The following is a 17,568-nucleotide window of genomic DNA, read 5'->3' on the forward strand; positions in this document are numbered from 1 at the left end:
AGAATGTTTAGGAATAGAGTGGAGTAGGATCCAACTAGAAAGAAGAATAGGAAGGCATCATCTGTCAGTTTATTATTTTAACTGGTCATTATTTTTCCTAAGTAGGTTTCAATCTCAAAAGTGTTAGTAGCATCCTTTGTAAATTTAAACACAAATCCTCTGGGATCTTGTTATAGCTCTGAACCTTGGAATGCTTCAAATCTCCTCAAAAAATCCATAGCAATGTTTAAGAAATAGCCCTGGTCATCCCCTATGAAAAACAAGTGGATGAAAAACATATCACCTAGACACTAATATTCAAGTATATTAATAGAGAAGCAAATTCATCAACATGTGTATAAAGGACAAGCACAATACTGAGTCTGGAATTTAGGGAAAGGGGGAGATTAGATTGAATTGGTTTGAGGAAATTAAAAATTCCTTTAAATGATTACAAACTGTTCACCAAATGATCGATCAATATTCTTGCAATACAAACAGGACAAGCAAATGCTAGGACATATGACTAAGCAGAACTTTCTGAAGTAAGCACAAGAGAGATGTGTAGACTGTCTTACCAAAGTTCCCAATTCCATCTATACTACTGGAATAACTCCTTGCATGCTCTGGATATAAGGAAGGAAATTGACTCTCTGGGAAGAGACAGGTTCCACCTATACATATTCCCTAATTAGTATTTACATATAAGTTCCATTTCCATTATTTAAAGGTATTAAATATGTTTTATGATCATATATTTATTGGCAAGTTGCTGATTGTAGGGGAAATAGAATATCCCTAGGAGATCCAAAATTCAAATGTTTCCAGAAATGACTTCTGCCTATGAGAAAAGATAGATCAGACAGATGTTCTTAGAGAAGTTTCCTAAGAATGAATTCTAAGAATTCTACTTTGATTTATAAGTTGTTCTTCAAAGTATAAAAGTGTAAAAAGAATGATATTTATTTTATGTAAACTAGGTTACTCTCTTTTTAAGGGGTCAAGGAGACTGTATTTAAGATTTATTTGTTTTGGAGGATTCAGCCCAATGGTGTGACCTCCTTGTCACCTGAAAAATAAAGATTCCCAACCCAGTCTAAAGAGACTTAATGTTCTGAGATTTGATAGAACTCCCACTACCCTACAGGACATCTTTTTATTCAAATTTCTCCTGAAGCATGGTATATAATATATGATAACTTGTTAGGAAAATTCTAGAGAGTAAACAAGCATTATTGAAACAATAGCCTCAGCAAAATTGCAGGAAATAAAAACAAATCCACATAAACATAAACATTTCTATATATAATATCAACAAAAAACCAGCAGGAAGAGATAGAAAGAGAAATTCCATTTAAAATAACCCTAGAATGTATAAGATAGCTGAGATTCTACCAAGCAAAATATGCAAAGAAATAAATTCTACCAACAAACTTTCCTTATGGAAATATAGATCTAAATAATTGGAGAAATCTATTTGCTTATGGCTGAGCTAATATAATAAAAATGATACTATGTACATTTATTTATTTAGTGCCATGCCCAACAAACAAAAATGATAACTTTATAAAGTAAAAAAAAATGACAAAATATATCTGAAAGAACAAAAGCTTAAGAATTTCAAGGAAAATAATGAAAAAAGTGGGAAGGAAGGGAGCCTAGCAGTGACAAATCTCAAATTATAAAAAGTTAATCGGAACAATTGATACTGGTTAAGATATAGAGTTGATCAGTGATAGATTAGACACAATATACAGAGGCAAGCAAATAGCCTAATCATCAATAAACTCAAAAATCTTAGCTAGTGAAAAGAACTTGCTTATTTGACAAAAACTTCCAGGAAAACTGGAAATCTAGATAAAGTACAAGCTAGATATAATACAGTAGATATAATAGAAACTAAATATGGTACAAACTAGATATAGACTAACATCTCAGATTGCTAAACCAAGATAAGCTCTAAATGGAATATAACACCTTGATATAAAATATTACAGAATAAACAAATTATGGGGACAAGAAATAAATTACCTTTCAAACTATGGGTAGGTGAAGAATTCATGCCTGCTTAAAGCAAAGAATAAAAAAGGATTACAGAAGTTACAATTTATAATTTTGATTATATACAATTTAAAAGTTTTTACACAAACAGAACCAGTGTAGCTAAAATTAGAATGGAAACAAATAGCTGAGGCAAAAAATATTTGCAGCAAATTTCCCTAATAAAGGTCTCATTTCCAAGATATATAGGAAGAAGATATATATGTATATGTATATACAAATATATGTATGTTTTTACATGTGAACATGAGCAACATTCCCAACAGTTTAATTGTTAAAGAATATGAACAAGTAGTTTTCAGAAAAAGAAATCCAATTTACAATAGCCATGTGAAAAAAAAATATCAAATGACAATAATTAGTAAATTAAAGAAAATTCTGCTTCATTCCTATAAGTTTGACAAAGTTGAAATACCACCACCACCATCACCACCACCATCATCACTCCCCCCCAAAGAAAAGGAAAATGAACAGTTTTGGAGACACTGTGGGAAAATAAGTATATTGATGCACTATTGGTCAAACTATTAATTGGTACAAACATTTTAGAAAGCAATTTGGAAACTCTCAAAATTTACTATACGTTCATTCAGTTATACTACTACTATGTCTATACCCTCCAAAAGATAAAAAACAAAACAAAAAATATAGTAGTTATTTTTGTGGTAGCAAAAAATGAAATTAAATGGGTGCCAATCATTTGGGGAATGGCTGAATAAATCATGGTATAAGAATGTAATAAAATAAGGAGAGAAAAGGGAATGGAAGACTTGTATCAACTGATGGAAAGGGAAGTGAGAAAAACCAAGAGAATGATTTCTATGATAACTACAACATATATATATATATATATATATATATATATACATATATATATATATATATATATTTTTTTTTTTTGCAAGGGAAATGGGATTAAGTGGCTTGCCCAAGGCCACACAGCTAGGTAATTATTAAGTGTCTGAGACCAGATTTGAAACCAGGTACTCCTGACTCCAGGGCCAGTGTTTTATCCACTGTGCCACCTAGCCACCCCTGATAACTACAATATTACAAAGACTTAAGAACTTTGACAATGCAATGACTAATCATGATTCCACAGCACTCATGATAACTGATGGAATCAGGGTACAGATTGAGAGATGGGGTTTTTTGACATGGTCAATGCAGGAAGTTGTTTTGTTTAACCATGCATATTTTCATAAAAGTTATATATGTCTTTCTTGTTAAATTACCAGTGAGGAAGGCAAAAGAGAGAGGGGAAATTGATTTTTCTTAATTCTAAAAAAAATTATTTTTACTATCGGCTGTTGTTTAAGTTCTTTGATAAAAAAAAAAATCTTCCACCTCCAGCTTTCCTATGAGGGTTAGTAATTGTGTAAACTCAGTGTTTTCTTGCCTCAATTTCTGGTTTCCAGTTCTCAATTCTCTCTCCCAATCCCATTCTTTTCCCTTATAGCCCTTATTTCAGTAGAATTCAACACATTTTCCAGCAAAAGCTCAGGGTCAAAGACCATATTACTTACATGCTGCCTAGTGGTTCTTATTAGGAGATTATCCCTAAAACAAAAGGACACCATTGTCCTATTTATTATCTGCATTATTAAATCTATATATATTGCTTTCAAAGAATGATCTTTAAAAACCAAAAGTACATTCATAGCTTTCTCTAACTGCTTAATACACAAGGATTTTTTTTTCATTTTTATTCTGCCAGCAATATAATTTTTTCTTTCTTTTTCTTTTTGAGATTGGGTCACCCTATCCCACCCAGTCTAGAAGTGCAGTAGTTACTCATGAACCAGACCACACAGATCATCATAGAAGCTTTGACCTTCTCTGTTTCCAACTTATTTGGAAACCAATATAGTTGCTTTGTCTTTCCTCAGACAGCCTGCTCCCCTTTCCCATCCTCTTCCTCCCAGTTCACCATTTTGGTGCTGGTCTTAGTGGACTAAAGCTTTAGCAGTTCATAACCCCTAAACTTATGCTATCCATCAGCTTCACCCTCCCCAGTAGCAGGAATTACAAACTTTTCATCATCACACTCAACTTGATCCAATTTTTCTAAAGCTATTTGTAAAAACAAGGGAATATCAGCTTTACTTTCCTTACCAAGTTCCTTATGCACCCATCTGGCTAGTCCTGCAAGGTCACTGTGGCAAGATGGGGAACAGCCACAGCAGGCCACACTTTTAGATCTGGTCACGCAATCACCCCTGGTGATATCCTCCACATAACTTTTACCCATCTCAACCCTTAAATCAACTCCATTGCAACTGAGACCTAATTCAATTAACTAAAGTCAAATATGCTGTGCCAGACATAGTTTTGGCAAACACCGTGATTTTCAGCCAATCAGATATGGCCTTTGGATCATAAAATTAAAAAAAGAAAAAGAAAAAATAAACAAACAAAGCCAAAACAAATTTACATAATAAAATTAGAATTTAATTTACTAGAAATAAATGTTGTTCTCTTCCATCTCTCAATTTAACAGGGCAGCATGCTGGAACAGAAGGTTATCCATAAGGGAAGTGAGAATTCCACTAACCCTTAGTTAACACAACCCCACCCCCACCCCATTCTTAATTGTTCAAGGGATAAGGAAGACAAACCAATAGTTCAAGCCCTCCAAAACAATCAGATTCTAAGGATGGCTGCCATGCCCCCTTAATGGAGATAGTTCAGTTAACATAAAACAAATGCTTGCCCTACCAAAGTAATTATCTTTCCCAGAGCCTCAAGATCTCTTAATAAACATTGAATGTGTGAATGAATTTAGTTCCTCTTCTCTTAAATGGGGTGATAACATTTGTTCTACTTACCTCTGAGGGTCGTTTCAAAACAAGTATTTTGCAAACTTTTTTTTTTAAACTATATCATAGGGAAACTTCATCAAAGAAACTCCCTCCTTGATGCCAATTGTCAACTCGCTATAATTTATAGTATTAGAGAGTTGCCAGAGATCCTGGGAAATTAAATAACTTAACTGTGATCAGTCATCCAGTATGTCGCAAGAAAGATTTTAACTTAGATCCTCCTGTTCCAAGGCTGACCTCCTGTCTATTGAATTATGCTGCCTCCTTTGAAAACCTTAAATCATTAGAACTATGTAAGTTATTATTTTTATTAAGAACATACTCAAAACTTAAAAAAAGATAAAAAACATAGTTTTAAATGTAATTGAGGAAAATTTTATTTCTGACCAATATGTAAATTTTACTGAACTGGTTTTTTCCCCCCTCTTTTAATACTTTTTTTAAAATAAAAGATGTCATTCTGATGGAAGGGGAGCAGAAAGGACCCTGGGAAATGAAGAGGACATCAAAGCATAAGATATCAATTAAAATTGGAGAAAAAAAGGGGTAGCTAGTTCAAGCACCAGTCCTGGAATAAGGAGGACCTTAGTTCAAATATGACCTCAGATACTTGATACTTATTAGTAGTGTGACCTTGAACAAATTAATTAATCCCATTGCTCTACAAAAAGCAAAACAAACAAACAAAAAAGATAAAATTGGAGGAAAATAGCCAACATGTAAAAATGTTCTCTAGAGGCGTGTGTGTGTGTGTGTGTGTGTGTGTGTGTGTGTGTGTGCATGCATGTGATTGCACTGTCAGGCAACATAGATTGTTGGATCTGGAGTCAAAGGTCTACTACCTGGGTGATTTATTTAAGAAAAGGAAAGTAATTTAACCTTTCTGATACTCAGTTTCCTTATCTGTAAAGTAAAAGGGTTAGACTAGGTAATCTCTGAAGGTCCTTTTCCATCTCTGAATTTCTGTCTCTGTAAAATTCTGAAAAGACTTGGTCTATGTCATTGATTTCCTTCTACACTCTCTTCTTAGCAGGGTGTAGTGTAGTGGGTATGACTTCCAAATAATTTGACCACTTTCCCTGTGTAAAATTAGTCTCATTTCTTTTGACTCAAATCTTACACAATGCATGCCCACTGTAACTGTTATAATTCGCTAATTTGCATTAGGCAGTCTGTACTCTTCATGACCTAAATCAACCCTTAGGTTCTGTTGTCTAGTGAGGTACTTTAAAAAAATTATGCCAAAGGATAAACTTTATTATTATTGATATACTTTTTAAATTGCTAATTAAAAATAAATATCATAAGTTACACAGCTCATGCTCCTTAGCCATGCCAACTCAAATGCTGCTTTCTACTGTGGTGCTATTTGGCACATTATTATTGGATTGAATAGAAAGTTATTATTGACCTGAATGAGTTAATGAATGTAGCTCAGCCTTTCCTTAAGGAGAACTTGATGGTAGGGAAAGACTATCAGAGTGAGGTCTTTTTTAGCCTTTGTCTTTACATTTCAGTGATTTCAGGGAAGTAATGAAATGGCTAATCAGTTTTAAACTCACAATTTCAAAGAGCAGAATTAACTCTCAACCACAGAAGGGTTTGAGACCCTTTGGATGGTTCCAGCCAATCCTCTAAAGTGGTGAGAGCAGATTCTCTTTGCTCATGTTGGGGGAGCTCAGCTGAAGTGGGGTGCTACCTGACACTGCCTTTCTTCACAATTAGAATACATAAAGCGACGCTGCAGACCTATTCCCTCTACTCACATAAGATAGGATCACAAAATTTATAAATCCCTTTGAGCTCTCGTGAACAAAAGTACAATGTTCTTACTGTCATGGGTTTGTATAAGTTTCTAATCAATCAATCAATCAATCAACATTTATTAAGTACCCACTTTATATTAGGCACTGTGCTGAGTGCTAGAGATATCAAAAAAGTCAAAAAACAGTCCTTGCCTTCAAGGAGCTTGAAGTCTAAAGGGGAAGACATACAAATATGTACATGAAGCATGCTTTTACAGCTTTTGCATATAAGTAGCAAAAAATTAAAAATTAAAAGAGGGAAGTTAATAGAATTACTAGAGAAGGGGAAAGAATTTATTTTTTAAATACTTTATTTTTCCAATTACATGCAAAAATAGTTTTCAACAATCTTTTTTTAAGGTTTTGAGTTTCACAATTTTCTCCCTCCCTCCCTCCCTTCTCTCCCCCTCCTCCTGATTGAAAGCAATCTAATGTAAGTTATACATATATAACTATGTTAAGCATGTAGCATATTAATCATATTATAAAAGAAGAATCAAATCAAAAAGGAAAAAATAATATATAAAACAAATTTAAAAAATTGAAAATAGTAAGTTTTGGTCTGCATTTAGACTCCTTTCCTTCTCTGGGTGTGAATAGTATTTTCTATTACTGGTCCTTTAGAATTGTCTCTGATTATTGTACTACTGAGAGCAAGTCCATCATAGTTAGTCATTCCATAATGTTGCTGTTTGTGCGGATGATGTCCTTCAGGGTCTGTTCATTTTACTCAGCATCAGTTCATGCAAGTCTTTCCCCTGTTTTTTCTGAAGTTCCATCCCTCATGATTTTTTTTAATTTAATTTTTCCAATTACAAACAAAGATAGTTTTCAACATTCATCCATTTTCAAATTTATGAATTCCACATTTTTCTACCATCCTCCTTTGCCTCCCCCATCTCCATGGCAGGAAACAATGTGATAAAAGTTGTACAAGTACACTCCTATTTAACATGTTTCCATATTAATCATGTTTTGAAAGATGAATTAGAACTAAGAGGGGAAACCATTAGAAAGAAAGGAAAAAAAACATCCCATTCATATTTACAGTTGTTAATACTAACTCTGTGTTTCCCTCCAGGCCATCTTCCCCATTTATATTTTTTTCTTAACTTTAGGGGAGAAAATTCTGTAAAAATTAGGATATTAATTGGAACTTACAGAAAACTAAGGAAGTAAGCAGACAGAGTTGAGGTTGGAGAGTATTCAGCATGGGGGACAACCAAAGAAAATTCTTGGAGTATTGAATTCTGACATGTCATTGTGGTAACATCCACATTCCAGGATTAATTGTCTCATTTAAATTAGCATTCAAATCTCTGTCTCTGTTTACAGTACCAAATGGGATCACAAATTTTGTCTATTAGTTAGACAAATTCCAAACCTTGATACCAGGCCACTGGGTGTAGCCTTGAATGGGTAGGTCTTTGAAAGAAGGAATGAGACCAGGGAAATGATGATCTCATAATATGTGTTCCTGCAATGGAGTTGTCATCTTATTAGTGCAGATATTTTTCCCATTGGTAAAGATCACAAACCAAGCCTTATTTCTTATCCTGTACATATTTATTTCCTTCTATAAATCTTCCAGAAAAGTTCTACCCAACAGTTATATTTTAAGAATTCATAAATGAATTCAGCCATCTAGCTTTTACATCTATCAATCACCTACATGATCTGTCACTTTCTTTTTTCCATTTTACGTGTTCTCAGGAAGAGCTGAATTCAAAACTGACATCAGACAATTACTAGTTAAATGACCCCAGGCAAGTCATTTAACTGCGTTAGCTTTGTCTTCTGTAAAACAGGAGTAATAACAACATCTATTTCTCAGGATTGATGTGAGAATGAAATGAGATGTTTATTAAGCATTTGGCACAATGCTAGACAGATAATAAGTACTTCCTTCCCCCAACCCTACCCCCATGATATAGGCCAATTCTCGCATGCATTTCATTGAAGGTGACACATTACAGTATTCTTGTAACCATCAAATATCTTTCCATTACCTTCCTGGTTAAGAATCTTCATGCTTCTGAGATCCTGATAGTCTATGATTTGTAATAATAATATCAATGGGAGAATATCTGTATCTGTATCTCTCTCTCTCTCTCTCTCTCTCTCTCTCTCTCTCTCTCTCTGTATCTATCTATCTATCTATCTATCTATCTATCTATCTATCTATCGGGTTTTGGTTCTAGAAAGCACCTTGGGATCGGTGGAAGTTTAGTTTGGTTTCTCCTACTCCTATTCAGTTCTAAGCATAGATTATCCCATGCCTGTACTGTTCTTGTCCAAGAAATCTCTACTGATTAGCAATTTTTAAACTAACTGTACTGATTATACTAACTTAGTTTAATTGACAAACTTATCATAATATACTATGTTGACAAAAACAACAATAATACAGTCAAAGTGAGCTTACCTGGTATTCTGTGAACCAGTACCAATTAACCATAATATATACTTTTCTATAGTTCAAAAAGTAATAATATGCCTTTGTGACATTGACCCTGAAACAGGATCCTGAAATAACTTCTAAAATACTTTGTAAAAGGTATTCCCAAAATCTTAGGGCAGTTTTAATCTGTGAAAGCTTAAAATTATTCAAAGACTTTTAGAATATCTTATATTACAGCATGGAAAGTTTAAATTAAAACTAATATAATTTGAATATTAAATTATTTTTGGTTATATTCTAATTTTTTTAAAAAAGTTGTTCATCAAGAATAATAATTATCTTTGAATCAAGTACAACTATCCAGAAATGTTTAGTCAATTTACTTTTTAAACAATTATAACACAACATAGCCTAACTTTCTAAACTATCTTTTACTTTTAAAAATCAGTATAGCTGGGGAAGAACAAAGATGGAGGTGGGAGAACAACCTCTTTTAGGAGTTCTCTCCAAAATATTTCAAAAACCTTAAAATTATGACTCTAACTAAATTTTCAACAGACAGAATCCACTGAGGCAATTCTCCAGCCTAAGGTAACCTGGAAAATGGTGGGAAAGCTCAGTTCCATGGGTTTGGAGGAGTGGCCTTCTGGAAACAGTCCCAGGGCACCTGGGTCCCGGGTAGCCCTGGTTCCTGGCAGCAGAAGCAGTCTGGGGTCCCAGAGGGGTGAGCTTGTGGTCATTCAACAGACCAGAGCATAGACAGGAGAGCACTCAAAGCCTCACATAAGACCTTGAAGGAACTGAGGTGCTTGCAGGGGCATCCCCATAATACTAAAAAGCTCAAGAAGCACCTTCAAACCAGGCACAGGATGGAGAAATGACTAAATAGAAAAAAAGGCACCTGACAATAGATAATTACTTTGGTCCCATGGAGGAATAAAACACACACTCTGAAGATGAGAAGTTCCAGCTTCTGCATCTAAAGACTCCAAGAAATATAAGAGTTGGGCTCAGGCTATGAGCTCAAAAAAAAAAAAGATTTTGAAAATCAAGTGAGGGAGGTAGAAGAAAAATTGGGAAGACAAATGAGAGAAATGCAGGAAAAACATGAAAACAAAGTCACTAGTTTAGTCAAGGAGATCCAAAAAAACTGAGGAAAATAACATGTTAAAAACCAATTTAGGTCAAATGGATAAAACAGTTCAAAAACTTAATGAGAAGAAGAATGCTTTAAAAAGCAGAACTGGACAGATGGAAAAGGAATTAAGAAAGCTCTCTAGTGTAAACAAATCCTTCAAATGTATAATGGAGCTAAAGGAAGCTGATGATTTTACAAGAAATCAAGATACAATAATTCAACACCAAAAGAATGAAAAACTAAAAGAAAATGTGAAATATCACATTGAACAAACAACTGATCTGGAAAACAGATCCAGAAGAGATAACTTTGAAAATTATTGGGCTACCTGAAAGTCATGATCTGGAAAAGAGCCTTAACCTCATTTTTCAAGAATTGGTACAGAAAATATCCCTTATATCCTAAAAGCAGAGGGTAAAATAGAAATTGAGAGAATCTACCGATCTCCTCTGGAAAGAGATTCCCCCCCCCCCAAAATAAACAACCCCCAAGAATATTATAGCCAAGTTCCAGAACTCCCAATCAAAGAGAAAATTTTACAAGTAGCCAGAAGGAAACAATTCAAATATCATGGAATTATAGTTAGGATTACCCAGGATTTAGCAACAACTATATTAAGGTCTTTTAGGGCTTGGAATATAATACTTTTTTCTATTTTTTTTTATTAAAGATATTATTTGAGTTTTATAATTTTCCCCCCAATCTAACTCCCCCCCCCCAATGGAAAGCAATCTGTCCCTCTTTACTTTGTCTCCAAAATGTACATTGATCCAAAATTGAGTGTGATGAGAAAGAAATCATATCCTTAAGGAAGAGACAAGAAGTCTAAGAGGTAACAAGATCAGACAAAAAGATATCTGTTCTTTTGTTTTTGCTAAATTGAAGGGAATAGTCCTTGAACTTTGTTCAAACTCTATGGCTCTTTATCTGGATATAGATGGCACTCTCCTTTGAAGACAGCCCAACATTGTTCCCGATTGTTACACTGAGTGAGTCCTTCAAGGATGAACATCACCTTCATGTTGCTGTTAGGGTATACAGTGTTTTTCTGGTTCTGCTCATCTCACTCAGCATCAGTTCATACAAATCCCTCCAGGCTTCCCTAAAATCCTGTCCCTCCTGAGTTCTAATAGAACAATAGTGTTCGATGAAATACATATACCACAGTTTGCTAAGCCATTCCCCAATTGAAGGACATTTACTTGATTTCCAATACTTTGCCACCACAAACAGGGTTGCTATGAATATTTTTGTACAAGTGATGTTTTTACCCTTTTTTCATCATCTCTTCAGGGTATAGATGCAGTAGCGGTATTGCTGGGTCAAAGGGTATGCTCATTTTTGTTGCTCTTTGGGTATCATAGTTCCAAATTTCTCTCCAGAAAGGTTGGATGAGTTCACAGTTCCAACAACAGTGTAATAGTGTCTCAGATTTCCCACAACCCTTCCAACAATGATCATTATCCTTTCTGGTCATATTGGCCAATCTGAGAGGTGTGAGGTGATGAGCTTTAATGTGCATTTCTCTAATAATTGATGATTTAGAGCAATTTTTCATATGGCTATGGATTGCTTTGATCTCCTCATCTGTAAATTTCCTTTGCATATCCTTTGACCTTTGTCAACTGGGGAATGGCTTTTTGTTTTAACAATATGTCTCAGTTCTCTGTATATTTTAGAAATGAGTCCTTTGTCAGAATCGTTAGTTGTAAAGATTGTTTCACAAATCATCTAGTTGGTTTTTGGTGATATTCTCCAGCTCTTCCTTAGTCATAGACTGCTCCCCTTTCCATAGATCTGACAGGTAATCTAGTCCTTGATCTTCTAATTTGCTTATAGTATTGTTTTTTATGTCTAAGTCCTGTAACCATTTGGATCTTATCTTGATAAAGGGTGTTAGGTGTTGGTCTAATCTAAGTTTCTTCCATACTAACTTCCAATCTTCCCAGCAGTTTTTATCAAAGAGGGAGTTTTTATCCCAATATCTGGACTCTCTGGGTTTATCAAACAGCAGATTACTATAATTGTCTCCTGCTTTTGCACCTAGCCTATTCCACTGGTCCACCACTCTACTTCTTAGCCCATACCAAACAGTTTTGATGACTGATGCTTTTTAATATAATTTTAGATCAGGTAGGGCTAAGCCCCCTTCTTTTGTACTTTTTTTTCATTAAGCTCCTGGAAATTCTTGACATTTTATTTCTCCATATGAATTTACTTACAATTTTTTCTAACTCATTAAAGTAATTTTTTTGGAATTTTGATTGGTAGGGCACTAAAGAGGTAGCTTAGTTTTGGTAGAACTGTCATTTTTATTATATTAGCTTTACCTATCCATGAGCAGTTGATATTTGCCCAGTTATTTAAATCTTGTGTGAGAAGAGTTTTATAATTGGTTTCAAAAAGTTTCTGAGTCTGTCTTGGCAAATAGACTCGCAGGTATTTTATATTGTCAGAGGTTACTTTGAATGGGATTTCTGTCTAGCTCTTCCAGCTGTATCTTGCTAGACATATATAGAAAAGTTGAGAATTTATGAGGGTTTATTTTATAACCTGCAACTTTGCTAAAATTGCTAATTGTTTTCGTAGTTTTTTGGGTGATTTCTTGGGATTCTCTAGGTAGACCATCATGTCATCTGCAAAGAGTGAGAGTTTTGTCTCTTCCTTCCCAATTCTAATTCCTTCAATTTCTTTTTCTTCTCTAATTGCTGAAGCTAACATTTCTAATACAATATTGAATAGTAGTGGTGATAATGGGCACCCTTGTTTCACCCCTGATCTTGTTGGGAATGCCTCTAGCCTCTATCCATTGAATATAAAACTTGTTGATGGTTTCAGATAGATACTGCCAATTATTCTAAGGAACAGTCCATTTATTCCTATACTCCTCCGGTGTTTTAGTAGGAATGAATGCTGTATTTTGTCAAAATATTTTTCAGTATCTATTGATATGATCATATAGTTTCTGATAGGTTTGTTGTTGATATAATTGAGTATACCAACAGTTTTCCTAATATTGAACCAACCCTGCGTTCCTGGGATAAATCCTACTTGATCATAATGTACTATCCCAGTGTTAACTTGTTGTAATTGTTTTTATAAGATTTTATTTAAGATTTTTGCATCTATTTTCATCAGGGAGATAGGTCTATAATTTTCTTTCTCTGTTTTAACTCTTCATGGTTTAGGTAACAGCACCTTATTGGTTTCATAGAAAGAGTTAGTCAGAGTTCCATTTTTCTCTATTTTTCCAAAGAGTTTATATAGAATTTGAACCAATTGTTCCTTAAATGTTTGGTAGAATTCACTTGTGAATCCATCAGGCCCTGGAGAATTTTTCTTAGGGAGTTCAATGATGGCTTGTTGAATTTCTTTTTCTGAGATATAGTTGTTCAGGTATTTAATCTCCTCTTCATTTAACCTGGGCAACTTATATTTTTTTAAATATTCATCCATTTCACTTAGATCATCAAATTTATTGGCATAGAGTTGGGCAAAATAATTTTGAATTATTACTTTAATTTCCTCCTCATTGGTGAGTTCACTTTTTTCATTTATGATACTAGCAATTTGATTTTCTTCTTTCTTTTTTTAATCAAATTGTCTAGAAGTTTATCAATTTTATTGTTTTTTTCATAATACCAACTTTTGGTTTATTTATTAATTCAATAGGTTTTTTGCTTTTGATTATATTAATTTCTCCTTTAATTTTTAGAATTTCTAATTTTGTATTTAATTGGGGATTTTTAATTTGTTCTTTCTCTAATTTTTTTAGTTGCATGTTTAGTTCATTGATTTCCTCTTTCTCCAATTTATTCATGTAAGTATTTAAAGCTATACTATATCCCCCTCCCCCCTGCTTTGAGTGAATCCCATAGGTTTTGGTATGTTGTTTCATTATTATCATTATCTAGGATAAAATGGTTAATTCTTTCTATTATTTGTTTTTTGGTCCACTCGTTCTTTAAAATGAGGTTATTCAGTTTCCAATTGGTTCTGGGTCTATATTTCCTTGGCCCAATATTGCATATGACTTTTATTGTATTGTGATCTGCGAAAGATCTATTCACTATTTCTGCCTTTCTGCAGTTGATCATTAGGTTTTTATGTCCTAGTACATGGTCAATTTTTGTATATGTTCCATGTACTGCAGAGAAAAACATATATTCCTTTCTATCCCCATTCAATTTCCTCCATAAGTCTACCATAACTAGTTTTTCCAACAATCTATTTACCTCTTTAACTTCTTTCTTGTTTATTTTATGATTTGATTTATCTAGATCTGAGAGTGGGACATTGAGGTCTCCCACTAGTAGACTTTTGTTGTCTATGTCTATGTAATTCTTTCAGCTTCTCCTCTAAGAATTTGGATGCAGTCCCATTGGGTGCATATATATTCATTATTGAAATAAGTTTATTGTCTATGGTACCTTTTAGGAGGATAAAGTTTCCTTCCTTATCTCTTTTAACACTATCTATTTTGGCTACTGCTTTTTCTGAGATAAGGATTGCTACCCCTGCTTTTTTTACTTCAGCTGAAGCAAAATATATTTTGCTCCAACCTTTGACCTTTACTCTATATGTATCTCTCTGCTTCAAATGAGTTTCTTGTAAGCAGCATATTGTAGGATTCTGGTTTTTAATCCACTCTGCTATTCGCTTACATTTTAAGGGAGAGTTCATCCCATTCACATTCAAAGTTATGATTACTAATTCTTTATTGCCCTCCATGCTTTCGTCCCCCTGTATCTTTCCCTCTTTCCCCCTTATCCGTATTCCCCAATATTTTATTTCCGAATACCACCCCCTTCAGTGTGTTTGCCCTCCTATATCACCCCTCCCCTTTCTTTCCGCTTTCCCTTTTTCCCTTTTCCCTTTTCCCTTCCCTTCCTTTTGTTAGTTCCTCTTTTTCCCTGCCCCCTCTCTTTCTCCATCCCCCTCCCCTTTTCCCCTTTTAATATCTGAAAGGTTAAATGTTTTTTAAGTTAACTAAGTATGTGTAACTTGACTTTAAGCCAAGTCTGATGAGAAGAAGATTCAGGTGTTTCTCATCTCCTCCCTTCTTCCCCTTTGTTACCATAGGTATTTTGTACCTCTTAGTGTAATGAGATTTACCCCATTTAATCCCCACCTCCTCCCATCTCCTTCCTGTTCCCCCTTTTTTAAGGAAGTAGTGTTTTTTAGAACATTCTATCTTAGTCATAGAAAATTCTTAGTATCTGTCTCTTCTAGCTAAGTACATTCTATCTAATAGAGTTAAAATTCTTGAGAGTTATTAGTCTTTCTCCAAAGTGGGGTTAAAGCCAGTTACATCTCATTGGATAGCAGTCTCATGGATAGATCATGAATGTCCATCACTTCTGGCTAGGTATATTCTCTCTGTTAGAGTTACAATTCTCAAGATTTATAAGTATCTTTTCCCCCATGCTAGAATATATCCAGTTTCAACTTATTGGATAGCAGTTTTTTTCTTTTACCACCCCCCCTTTTTTTTAACCTTTTCATGTGTCTCTTGAACCTCCTGTTTGATGTCCAAATTTTCAATTTACCTCTGGTCTTTTCATCAGGAATTTTTAGAATTCTTCCATTTCATTAAATGTCCATCTTTTTCCCTGGAAGAGAATGCTCAGCTTTGCGGGATAATGGATTCTTGGCTGTGAATGCTCCCTTGCTCTTCGAAATATCTCGTTTCAGGCCCTTCGATCCCTTAATGTTGATGCAGCCAGGTCCTGCGTGATGCTTACTGTGGCTCCTTGATATTTAGATTGTTTCTTTCTGGCTGCTTGAAGGATTTTCTCTTTTATCTGATAGTTCTGGAATTTGGCCCCAACATTCCTTGGTGTTTTCATTTTAGGATCTTTTTCTGGAGGGGATCGATGTATTCTTTCGATAACTACTTTGCCCTCTGGTTCCATGATATCAGGGCAACTTTCCATCACTAGATCCTGTAATATTAAGTCCAGGCTTTTTTTTTTTCTATTCAACGTTTTCAGGAAGTCCTATAATTCTCAGGTTGCTCCTCTCGATCTGTTCTCGAGGTCAGTGGTTTGGTTGATGAGGTATTTTACATTTTCTTCTATTTTTTCTATTTTTTGATTTTGTTTAACTGGCTCTTGCTGTCTCATGGAGTAATTAGTTTCTGCAGACTCCATTCTTTTTTTTTAGGGAGGAGTTTTCTTCATTAACCTTTTGCAACTCCTTTTCCAATTGGTCAATTCTATTTTTGAAAGAACTTTCCATTTGACCAATTGAGGCTTTGAGAGAATCATTTTCTTTTGGCATTTGCCCAATTGAGGATCTCAGAGAATTTTTCTTATTTTGTATTTGTCCAATTGATGCTGTGAGAGATTTATTCTCATTTTGTAATTGTCCAATTGATCATCTGAGAGATTTATTCTCATTTTGTATTTGTCCAATTGTATTTTCTAAGGATTTGTTTTCTTGTTGCAAGGTATTAATTGTCTCTCCCAAATTTTCCAGTTGATTTTTAAGCTCCTTCCTTATTCCTTCAAGGAAGTCTTTCTGTGCTGAAGACCATATTGTATTCTCCTCAGAGGTTCTAGGTCTTTCTGAGTTAGGGTCTTTCCCTTCCAAGAATTTTTCTATGGATCCACCTTTCCACTGACATTTCTCCATTTTGTTAAGACCTTGAGTTGGGGAGGGGCTGGTTCACAGAAGCTTGGGATTGCTAAAGGCTTTACTCACTGAATGCAATTTCTCTGGTTGGCCAGTAGGAGGTCCTGGTTTCTTTCTCTGGGGTGTCTGTGACCTTGATTGAGGCCTTCTCCCTTTGCTTGAAGGGAGGAGTTGGAGCTATTGAATTCTTTTGCTTTCAATCAATGGTGCTCTTTACTCTGGCCTGAAGTCATTCCTCTCTTGATTGTCAGAGGGGCTGGTTCTTCTGCTCACACACCTGGGCCTGAGGCAGAAGTAGTCTGCTATTGTTTGTTCTGGGAAGAGGCCTCAGCTGCAATGGAGGCGTGGACTCTGAGTTCCTCAGACCAGAAGAGTTCAGGGATGGTGTGTCCACAGGTCTCCTGTACTGGAACTCTCCCCCCAGCCCTGTTTGCAAGCTCCAGAGGGTCAGCACGCCTCTGCTCCCTAGTTGACTCAAGCCCCCACCTTCCAGCCCCACCACTGATCCTGCAGGTCGGGCTCTTGGGCCCCAAGAATCCCCAGCTCTGATTCAGCCACCAATCTGGCTGATCCAGGGCTTATCTGCTGTCCACGCCCAGACTCACCTGCCTAAATTCCTCCAGTGCCCCTGAGGGAGACAAAACCTGAGGTAGATGTTCTTTCTCCTGGCTTTTCTTTCTGAGTTTTTGTGAGTCAGATTTGTGTTAAGAGGTTTGTTTCATATGA

This window comes from Macrotis lagotis, chromosome 3 (genome assembly GCF_037893015.1).
Source record: "Macrotis lagotis isolate mMagLag1 chromosome 3, bilby.v1.9.chrom.fasta, whole genome shotgun sequence".
In the NCBI taxonomy this organism is placed as follows: domain Eukaryota; kingdom Metazoa; phylum Chordata; class Mammalia; order Peramelemorphia; family Peramelidae; genus Macrotis; species Macrotis lagotis.